General features: G+C 33.0%; 1 long non-coding RNA gene across 1 annotated transcript; it reads left to right on the forward strand.

Annotated features, from left to right (window-relative positions):
• Nucleotides 1–354: 354 nt before the first annotated feature.
• On the forward strand, nt 355–6,052 carry LOC148629672 (uncharacterized). The gene is made up of 2 exons (XR_015917103.1): nt 355–407; nt 666–6,052. It is a non-coding gene; the product is annotated as an uncharacterized LOC148629672 (long non-coding RNA).
• Nucleotides 6,053–11,830: the final 5,778 nt, after the last annotated feature.

Consider the following 11,830-nt stretch of genomic DNA (forward strand, 5'->3'; position numbering starts at 1 on the left):
AGTGTCAACATGTCATTCGGTATTTGCATGATATATCTTTGTATTAGTATATTCACGTTCGTAATGTACTAATTCTCTGGTTTATACTTACCAACTCCTGGCAAGATAGGGATTTACCCTTCGAAGCAACAGCAGCTCGAGATTTAACGACCCAACAGGAACAGAAACTGAAGTCGACCAATCAGAATTACCCGGAAATTTAATAAATTGAAGTTTTTTTTATATCTTATGTTATTGAAAAGAAGAGGATTTTACGTTGGTTTATTGATTGTTGTTTCTTGTTAATGTTTGTCATTTCCGTGTTTTCTTCCTATAAAATTTTTTGAGACAACTGTTTGTTTTTTAAAGGAAATGAATTGCTACCGCACACATTTTAAGGTTGCGCAAAATAAGCACAAACAAACAAGGTAAATAGCAATTGCTTTAAAAAATACAGTTTAGATCGCAAATTGTATGACGTTCAAAATTAAAACGGTTTCTTGTTTGTCAAGAGAAAAGAAATGTTTTCTTATTCTATAAGATGAAAGGAATGTAATTACCTTACAAGTTAACTTTTAATGTAAGATTAAGTAGCAGTTTCATTATACCTCTAATAGATACTTCCTTTGATGAAAACACTAGGGTTTTACCATTAATTGTTCTGTTTCGTTTTATGATGATTGAAGGTCAAATAAGGACAAGACATCGAGCAGCTCATCTGTATGGCTGAGTTGAATGCTCTATCTCGAACGCTTACCTTCTTAAGTATTGGATATTCAACAATTTTGTGCTTTTCTCGAAAACACAACATAAACTCCTGGCAATGGTATGGCTGTAAATAAAAGATAGAATGAATGATTGATGGAGTTTAAGATATAAATAAAGATAACCCGCCGCATGTCTGAAAACAGTTGATTATTTATTTATAAGTATGTCTCATTATATCTTTTTATATACGAAATGAGGAGCTGATGGAGCTGAAAGTTTGAAGAAAATCCTACGTGCTAGCTTTCATATTGTTGTTTTTTTTTTACATAGTAAAATCCATGTTTTAGCAAACGTTTTGTACACGTATCGGCAAAAACCACTGGGGGAGGTTTCGTTGAATTTGTAAGATTTACATAGATCAAGCCCCATTATATAGAACATGGTCTTTTATGTTTTGAAGGGGGTTTAAGTTTCATAAAGACAGAAATGGAGAAAGGGAACAGCTTAATATGTATGCACCTGACTTCCACTCACACATTTGCACTATTTTAAATTAAATTAAATCTGATATGATATATACTGATATTGATTTTAAAATTCCGCCATGAAAAATGTGGATTACTTGGTTCAATCGTAGGGAACCAGTTAACACCAGTACAAAACAACTTAATGTTACGAAATAAGTGAAGAAGCTGTGATATGGATACTTTAATAGTTTTGCATCTGTACAGGTAACTAACATTGAAGAAAATGATGGCATGAAAATTTCATAAAGCTAGAAATAATTCCAATATCGATAAAAGCAGCTACAAATGAAGTTTTTGTACGCGATATTGGATGAACCGCAACATGCAAAAGAAATATAATCTATAACTATTTTGTGGATGATCGAGTGTACAGTGCACTAGACTGTAGCTTAATTTCGCTGTGACTTTATTTGTGTCTTATGTCTCAAGGTTAAGGAGGGAAGCCAATTATTGCCAGATGCTGTCGACTTGTTTCTTTTACTGTTATCTAATATGTCTTTCAACAAAGGTATTGTTATTAGCTTTGCAATATGTTACACTTTATTCGCTCTTTTCCCCATGTGTACTTTTTCCTGTACGGCAAAAATGATTGATATTGGGTTTAAGATGTATCACAGGATCATCACACGAAACAACCTATTACCGATGCAGATTTATTCATTACCATATTTCATGAATTGTCAAGGCTGGTTTATCTTCCATTCATTTTTTCAATGTATTTGATGTTATAAATTGAAGCAATTCTTTGGAGGTTATTGACTGTCTCATATCTAGTACTTAATCACACTGTATGTATTCTGTTAGATCTAATTGAAAGGAGTACCGCTTTCTAGTACCTTGAAACACTGTACATTTCTGAAGGACGCGTTGACGCAAATTAACTTTAATTTCTGTAATCGAATCCTGCATTTTTTCTAGACCAGTGACCACTATAGTATAGCTGATAGAATGTGCGTGAGCATAAATGCCAGCCCTGGGCAAGGAAAGAAATAAATACATGTAGAGAAATAAGATCTTTTTCTGTAAATTTTCTGTTCTACTTAATGCCGACAAGTCTGTATGGAGTGTCTCTGTTGTACTTACTGCCGGCAAGTCTGTATGGAGTGTCTCTGTTGTACTAACTGCCGGCAAGTCTATATGGAGTGTCTCTGTTGTACTTACTGTCGGCAAGTCTGTATGGAGTATAATTATATCTGTTGACAATTGTTCCTACTTACTGCCGGCAAGTCTGTATGGAATATATCTTTTGTACTTACTGTCGGCAAGTCTATATGGAGTGTCTTTGTTGTACTTACTGCCGGCTAGTCTGTATGGAGTATATCTCTGTTGACAATGGTAATAGTGTACCCTACTTACTACTGGCAAGTCTTTATGGGGTATATCTCTGTTGACAATGACAACAGTGCACCCTACTTGCTGCCAGCAAGTTTGTATAGGGTATATCTCTGTTGACAATGCTAATAGTGTATCCTACTTACTACCGGCAAGTCTTTATGGGGTGTCTCTGTTGTACTCACTACCGACAAGTCTATATGTAGTATATCTCTGATGATAATGGTAATAGTTTACCCTCCCTACTTTCGGCAAGTCTGTATGGAGTATATCTCTGTTGAAAGTGTACTTACTGCCGGCAAGTCTATATGGAGTATCTCTGTTGAACGGCAAGTCTGTATGCATGGAATATATCTGTTGACAATGGTAATAGTTTACCCTACTACTCCGTAAGCTTAAAACATCAAATAAATATCAAATTGCTGTTGACCTTGTCCGTTTTTTTTTTCTTTTATAACAGAATATGTTTTCAAGATAAACATATATTTGATTTTTAGATGCATTTGTTTAAAGTTTGTAGGTGTTAAACTATACAAAGGAGGGACCATTTAATTTTATGAGGCTAAAACTGAATTTGAAATTAAGAGAGCTGTGCTATTACCCAGCCATCCTTTTCGTCAATCAAATAATTACTTCCTGTAAGAATTGATAAGTCATTTCAGAAGAAATAACATTGGAAAACTAGTATGCTAATATGTGGAAGGTACCAATAACCTTTTATGAGATACGAATTTTCCTACACTGTATTTTTTCCTCTATGGCCCTTTACCTATCAAACAGAAAATTGACTTCGATTTTCTAAGCTTTCAAAGAAGATCGCGAATGCTCTCATTTCGACCATTTTCTCTTTATATAAACAGATTGTTGCTGTTTCTAATAACGCTGTTTTGTCTATTTTTTTTATCTCGAGTAAATGAACAAGACTCGGTCTAAAGAAACTACTTGTTATTTTAGATCAAAAAGCTAACTTTGTAACAACTTTTCTTTGTCTACTGATTACAAGTATTTATTGTTAAAACTTAAATTTTATTACGTTTACTTTTTTAATCTGCTTTTTTAAACACTTCCCAGTGATTTCTTTGTGTAGATAAAAATGACTCACTAAACTACAACATCGGAAAAATTTACGATAAATAACGAACTCAGAGTTTGGTATAATCTTCTTTACATTCTTAAATATTTTAATCAGAGTTGTTAACCACAAAAATCGTTAATTCTACCCTCAGTAAATGAGAGTATTCAATATGGTACACTCCTTTGTTGTAAGGTAATGATTGATACCACGCGTTGTAATCCAATGATTCCAAGGTAGCAGACTGTCTTTGAGTGCAATCGGCTGTCGCCATGTACATCGCAAAAGGGTCGATCAAAACAGATTTAAATTATTGAAATTATTGTTTAAAATTCCAAGCTGGTGGGATTAACCCGATCCATCGCACTTAATTTACACTAACAAACTAATTACGATCCGTTAATCCACGGGAGGTCGTGCCATTTTATTATGCACTTTGAAGGCTATGTTTTTTTGTTGTTGTTGGGTGTTTATCGTTTGTTTTTTTTTTGTTTTGTTGTTGTTGTTGTTTTTTTTTTTTTTTTTTTTGGCATATTGGCATGTACACTATACTTTTGCAGGTTTTAACTTGTTTTTAATGGATGAGATTATGGAGGAAATACTTAGCCTTGTTCACGTAACACGGATTCATGATGTTGCCAACGTGAGCTTACAGTGTATCCGTGACGACACCAAATAATGAATATGATAAATTTGATCTTTTATTATTTTAACAGACTTTGTATATATTGTGTCTAAATTTCCATGTTCTAATGGGGTCTAGTTTTTGTGTTTTTTCTACAACTGAAAGAACACACCATTTACACCACACTTAAAGTGGCTTCAGTTCAAGAATTATTCATTGCTAGATGAACCTGCCCTCCAAAAACAGTTGTTTTTTATGTTTTTAAACTTACGTTGTGCAGTGTTCGTGAAATCTTGTCTACAAACAAGATGAAATGTCCACCAAAGTGTAAAATACAGGATAAAACACCATTTCATGCGGATATAATTCATAAAGATCACTTTTTGTCACGGTATGTCACAGGATACTGTTTGTAAATATAAAATCCCTGGATGAATAAGTATACATTCTGAATCTATTAAGCAAAGCTTTTTTAAAACAAAAAAAAAACTAGTATAAACAAACTCTCATAGACTTTATCCATACTTTCACTCGACTAATTGAAAATTCGCTACAATCTGAATTTCAGAAAAAAAGTTTCGGAGAAGTTGATACAAATTGAAACTTACGTCATTAGAATACCATATAGGCATTTTTCATTTTCTGCAGTTAGAATAGAAATTCAAAGAAAGGCTTATCATATCCGATTGTTGATCCAAGAATTTACTTTTATTATTTTATTGTATTATGTATCCAAATTTTATTGTGGTCTTCTGGTGCTTTGAAGACCCCAAAACCTGCTGTAGTGCATTTTGAAACAGCATTCCTAAGTAAGGACACGAGGACGCAAAAGCACCTAAGTAAGTGGTTTTGATGTTATATTTTTTTCTGGTGCTGCTCAGATGATTGAAGGTATATGCATGAACAGTGTATATCATGACAAAAACCTGATACGTGGGATACAGCGTCGTGACAAAAACCTGGTACACGAGATGTACCATAGTGATAAGAACCCTGCCGATACACGGGATGCAGTATCGTGATAAGAACCTGGTACAGACGATATAGCGTTGTGATAAGAACATGGTACACGTGGCCAAGCATCGTGATAAGAACCCGATACACGGGATGTAGCATCGTGATCAGAACCTGGTACGCAGGATACAGTATCGTGATAAGAACTTGGTACACGGGATGTAGCACAGTGATAGGAACCTGATACACCGGATGTAGCATTGTGATCAGAACAAGTCAAATTTATTTAATTGTGATTCACTTGTTTATTGTTCATAAAAATGATTTATGTGTATCTTCTTACATAAATATAGTTGTATAAGTATAAAAACTGAAGGACTTACAATATGTCTGAAATCTGGATCAGAAATTAGCGGACTACGTTATTATTGTTGTTGTATCAGATCCAAAGGTCATGGATAAAATACATGTACTATGTTCATAAATGTAGCATGGCCTATGGGAACATGTCGATCGATTTTGGCAACAGTTTGGTAAACGTACTTTTTTTTCATTTGATAAGTGTCGACCTTGGTTTATAGTATTTTGTTGCAACTTTTTCACATTAAAAAAATAGATTTAAGATAGTTTATCATCATTACAGTATACATGAAGTATCCAGTTTATGATAGTAAAAAATGTGGATATAAAATGTCACTACTAGTTTCTCTTTATTATTTTTTTTATATTACTAAATAAAATATATCTTACGCTGAAAAAAATGTGCTTATATCGAAACATGATAGTCGTAATTTTACCGCTGTTGTCATTGATTGTTTGTCCTCTTGTACACCTATAATTAAATGTCTTGTCTTGTCTTGTCTTGTTTTGCTTTGCAAACGATGGCAGTGCACTTCTTTAAAGTCAGTCAATTACAATAAACTACATGTAGCACAACCACCATTCTGTTCAGTAAAAAAACCTGTAATATCATTTGCTTCATTTTATCATTTTACAAGTCTTCAGTTTTATTCGTTTGTATTTTTCTATCATATGACATTTCCTTGTATTTAAAAAAGTGCAAAGAATATTCACCAGCTTAGATAAGTCAACGACAAACAACTTATGTACTTCAATGTCCTAGCCAGGCTTGATTTGCTAAGTCTCTTTCGGTCAGTATTATAAGACATCTGGTACAAATATTTACTTAAAAATGATAACTCGCAGACAGACGAACGGAAATCAATTGAGACTAAATGTGTTCTTAATTTGCCCTAAAATCATGGCCAGATGCGAGAAGAAGTATGTGTCACTGGGAAAGTGTCAAGTCTAACCGATGTGTGTATAGGATCGGCTATCTTTGTAAACAACGATCATCTTAATGAGTGTTAGTAATGATTAATAGCACATATCCCATGACCCTTTAGTTATGTTAACCTATTGACCATCATTAGTACACCTACACTGAAGAGGATAATATAGATATCCTACAAAATAAACATCTGTAGCAGCTGCAGACAAATATATCTCATATTCGTGGTATGCTTATCAATAAACACAACCTCTATACTCTATATCTCTTATTTCCATATCTAAACCTTCTGGTATGCATTGCATATATTGAGTACCATATCAATTTCACTATGCATATGGAAAGAAGGTCTTTTAATCTGAATATTTCTGCGCCTCTATTTTTTTACGTAAGTAATAATTACTTATTTTACCAAATTAAAGATAGGACATACATGGCTATAGTACCCTACGTCTTCATTTGCAATATTGTTCCCCTTTCTCGAGATATTTTTCAATCTTCCCAATCTTCCAATCTATTGTTTTAGGAATAGTCTAATGTTCTTTTTTAAAACAGAAATGGGAATCAATCTTGCACTGGTTTATAAATTGAACATACCAAATATATTTTGAAATAAGTTGTTTATCTCCCTTTCATTTTTACAGAAAACGAAAAGATTTAGGATGTAAAAATTATCTATGACCCATCCTTAAATACTAGTACATGTACTTGACACGGTGTTAAGATGGGATAAGCTTTAATTGTTAAGACATTCATGACCCTTGAGCATGCTTGAAATTAACCTTGGACCATCCACGTATTAAAAGATATCATTTTTGTACCATCCTGTTTTTGTGAATTAAAACTGGGCTACATAATCCATTACGAAAAACCCATTCATCAAATTCGCGCCTTTTCTGGTCTCTACCGTCGGCAAGACTAAACGTGAATTGTACAAGTACTGAAGAAACTACTCAAGAATGAAAGAAATTTAAAATAAAGATAAAATGTCCTGTTTTGCAGTTTGCAGACATCGCCTACGTATTTTCTTTGATGTGGTTTTTTTAGGGCTATGTCATTTGTATGCACACGCATTTTACAATTTATTCGATCCCAAATTGACAAACAAGTAAATACTAGTTATTTAAAAGTGATTTACAAGAAATTAAGTGTAGGTCATGAGTAGAGCAGATGACTTTGTTTATATGGACAATTTACCTAAGTCACTCCCGCGTGTTACCCAAATGTCGTCTGTTACACCTTTTGTTTTTATTTGTTTGGACTCTGTTCCCTGTACCTGAATTTAAGTTAATCTTCACGGGAGGGAATTTAAACCTGAGATAACATAGTTTACTAGGACGAAATTGGGTGAAATTCGATTAAAGATACTTCAACGAAGTACAGTTAATTATATAAGTAAATACGAACTTTGGTGTTTAGGCCAGTATTTGTTTGGAGACAAGTGTTTGGAAATGGTACGCTTTATCACAGAAAGTCGTTTCGATACAAATTCATTCAAAGGGTTTGACGTGACATCTTGCAGCACTTAGTTCTTCTTCCTTATGTTGTTAATTCGAGACTCGCGAAACAAGAATAAACACAGTATTTTGCACATGTATGCATGTTTTGCCTACTTCGTTCCACGCTGTCTGATACCTTTTTTGTCCAGACCAATCATATTATATGCATGTTCTCCTACTTAAAGTGTGCATACTACTTACGCATATATTTTTTACGTTATACGTTCTAATTCGACTACTGTAACGTTACTTTTAGTATGTAATGACACACCAATTTTTAAAAATAAATAACTAGGACAAAGGTATCAGCTTTCTCAACTAATGTCAAATGAAAGAAACAACTAAGCGATAAGGTTGACATTGACGGTGGTGACTCTACCATTCTCTGTATATTTTTTTGCCGAGACTCAAACTTGTTGAATGCAAAAAACAATAATGTTTATTTTTATCTTATTTTATGAAAACATTAACGCTTTAACAAATGGAATGCAAAACAGACATTCTTGTCGTCACAATCGCTGACTTCAAAGTAAACATTAACCTCGTTTCACGTGTTATATACTAGCGACGTATTGACCTAAATCCTTAAAAAATAATTGATTTTTGTTTTTAACCCTTTTGGAATTTTTTACGAACAGAACGTTTGGACTACATTTTAGTCGAGTAATAATACTGCCATGTGTATGACACGGCTACTGTGAGTATAGATTTCCAATACTGAAAACTGCGTGGGAAAACACTTCAGTAACATTAAATGACCTCATTAAACCGAATAAAAAATATCATATAGAATTTCATATAGATTTCTGTCAGTCGTAATCGAGATTGATTATTACTTCATCGGTTGTTCACCAATTATTGCTAAAATACTTTTTTTGTTATAGATTCAGGTCATATTGATCTGGACCCGAATGAGATCAATTGTTTTCTAATTACAAAAAAATGATGATGATGGAAACGTCCCATTCCGTTCTTAGTTGTTTTGTCGTCACAATATTGACAATAAACATCACGGTAAATATGGTGTTTATTAACTATAAAAAACAACATTATTCAACTGTTCGATGATAAAATATTTTAAATGTATTTAAGATTTTATAAATCAGTATACATCGAAATTTGCATTGATGTATACAGTTATTATGTCATACGTCGAGTACATGCAGTACATGTATAATTTAATGAGCGAAACAGCTGTCGTTCTTCTGTACCTTGTGCCTGTACCAGGAAGTCATCGTCCGATTTCATATCAAAGTTAACCATTTTCATCTCGTTGGCATGTTCATAATGGTACATGGACGATAGCTTGTCATAACCGTCCGACACACTACCACTCTTTCGCCTTACACAGCAGATGTCTATAAATTCAATTTAGCGCCATTTAAATTTACAAAAATGCCATTTATTTAGCTGATAAAGACAATACACTTATAAAGTTTAGCACAAAAAGTCAAGTATTAAATTAAATGAGCATGTATTACCTCTTTATTTCTAAAATACACACGAAAACGGTTAAGATTTTTTAAATGGTATAGTGTGGTGGAAGCGTAATCAAAGGTTTAATTTTATTTAGATTAGTAAAATTGTTTACTTTTTTCGGCATTTTTTTTGTTTGTTCATTGACCTGCTGTTCAGAATAGATAACCCGACTGACACAGAACAGATTATCTGACTGCTTACCGAGGACCGACACATGCAACAAACTAATGTTTAAACTATAATGAGTTTGGCCAGGAGGGCAGAAAAGGTTTGGTATATTCCCATCATAAATGGAATCAATTTTATAGAATCAGAGTCACGCCTATTCTACGACGGCGAATGTTACAATATATAAATAAAGGTATCTAAGATGTTTGCTTGCATGTACATTCGTCCTTGTATCTGTAATTTCGTACTTTATATGAAACATCCATACTCACACCATGCATGCATAATAATGTCGATTTATAACTACACGTGGATTTATATTATGTATATACTGCTTAATATAGGATACTGTCTACTACTTACTGACGACTGGTGATAGTCGCTTATAAATTTAATTTTAACCATATCAACAAGAATGCCTTATTCTCATCATTGGTGACATCTGCAGGGAATGAAAAGCAAATCCGTATTTTATTATATCTCCTCATTAGCTGCTTGTTTTACACCCATGATCTGTGAAAAGACAGTCATATTGCTCCTGAGTTTTGAAATTTCGTTTACTAAATTGAACATAAACAATTCGCTGAAAGATTTATCTTAAAATTCATCAATGCTGCTGCCATATAGCTTTTTAACTTTCATGAAATCATCCACATTATCTTGAACCATGTTTACAGAGAAGTAATTTCATCACTCGTAATACTATATTTATTATTATTATTGTTTCAAAATCGCTTTTATTTTTTTTTTTCTTATTTTGCAGGTAAATGTTGTCGTTTTAAAAAGATATGGGATACAGTACAAGTATATATTTAATGGTCTTGCTTGAAATAGTGTCATTATTTTCCCACAATCATACAAAACCAGTAAAAAGTTGATATCTAATGATCCTGTGAAATACAGGGAAAAAATATCAAATTTAATCCGAAGGTATCTTATAATAGTTAAATGTTTTCCATGACTATTAAATTGTTTCCACACTCAACCTTATGATGATTAAACATACATGTGTCTGAAAGGGTTTTCTTTAGAGGTACTTTAAAAGTGTGGGGCTTGGGTTTTTTTGTTGGGTAAAAAGAGTTCACGGTGTTATAGTGTAACAAGTGTTAATGATTTGGTTAGTTTTCGATGTGACATTTTATCCAGGATGTTTTTAGGTACAAGTTTTCATCCAGGATGTTTTCAGATATTAATAAGTATTCTGGGTGATATTTCATGGGATGTTTTGCACATTGTTTTTCATTCAGGATATTATTTAATCGATAAAAATCATCCATTCTATCGAGAGAATGAATTCTGTTCACTCCGTGTGAACTATTTTTTTAATATTATTTAATACTGCAGTGGAAACAGTTTAATAGGTGTGGAAAGTTCTTCAAAGTGAAATAATATCCTCCAAAAAAATCATGTGAAATAATTTCCACAGCTATTTAATTGTTTCCACTGCTGATCAATTATATTTACTATAAGTTAGAGGTATTCCTAGTTGTAAAGTTTACAAGAAGCATTGCAACACAGGATTGAGTTACGGTAAACAAACATATACAATCCCCTGCATGGTACACAACTCTAGGAACAATACTAACGTAGTTCAGTCCTGTGTTGCAATGCTTCTTGTAAATGTTTAAGTAATGTTAATCGAATTCAGACTTTTTTCAAACAAAAGTTGCCCCAACTAGATCGTGCCCAATGGCTATGGGAGTAGTTTTAAAAATGATAATTTAATTTTTACGTTCCACATGTCACTCTATGGTTTTACCAGATATATATATATATATATTAATTTCATTCCATCTGAAAAATACCTTTTTACCCACGAAATGTAGAAATGATTTTTTTTTGTAGAAAGTGATCAGTTCACACCCTTCATGTTTTTACGATTTATCGAATCTTGCAGTTCAAAACCACATTTTTAAACATTCCACGTCATATAAAGTAAGAATCTTTAAGTTATGTATACACATTGTTGTGAAACATATTTACATTCACGCTTTATTGATTTCCATTTTATAAAAAGAACATTAAATGTGAGAAACACAGATTTAGCATGTTTGACGTCATTTTCTACAATGTTATGATGTATTTTAACGCTCCTCTTTCGCCTTCTAAGATCCGGATACAGTCCTGTTGTAAACAAATCGGACGCAGTCATTCTCTGTATCACAGCCGTTTCAGCAGACACATTATAAGAACCCT

Source organism: Perna viridis, chromosome 1 (genome assembly GCF_037379345.1).
Source record: "Perna viridis isolate PV_CMFRI_1.1 ecotype Kerala chromosome 1, ASM3737934v1, whole genome shotgun sequence".
Lineage (NCBI taxonomy): Eukaryota > Metazoa > Mollusca > Bivalvia > Mytilida > Mytilidae > Perna > Perna viridis.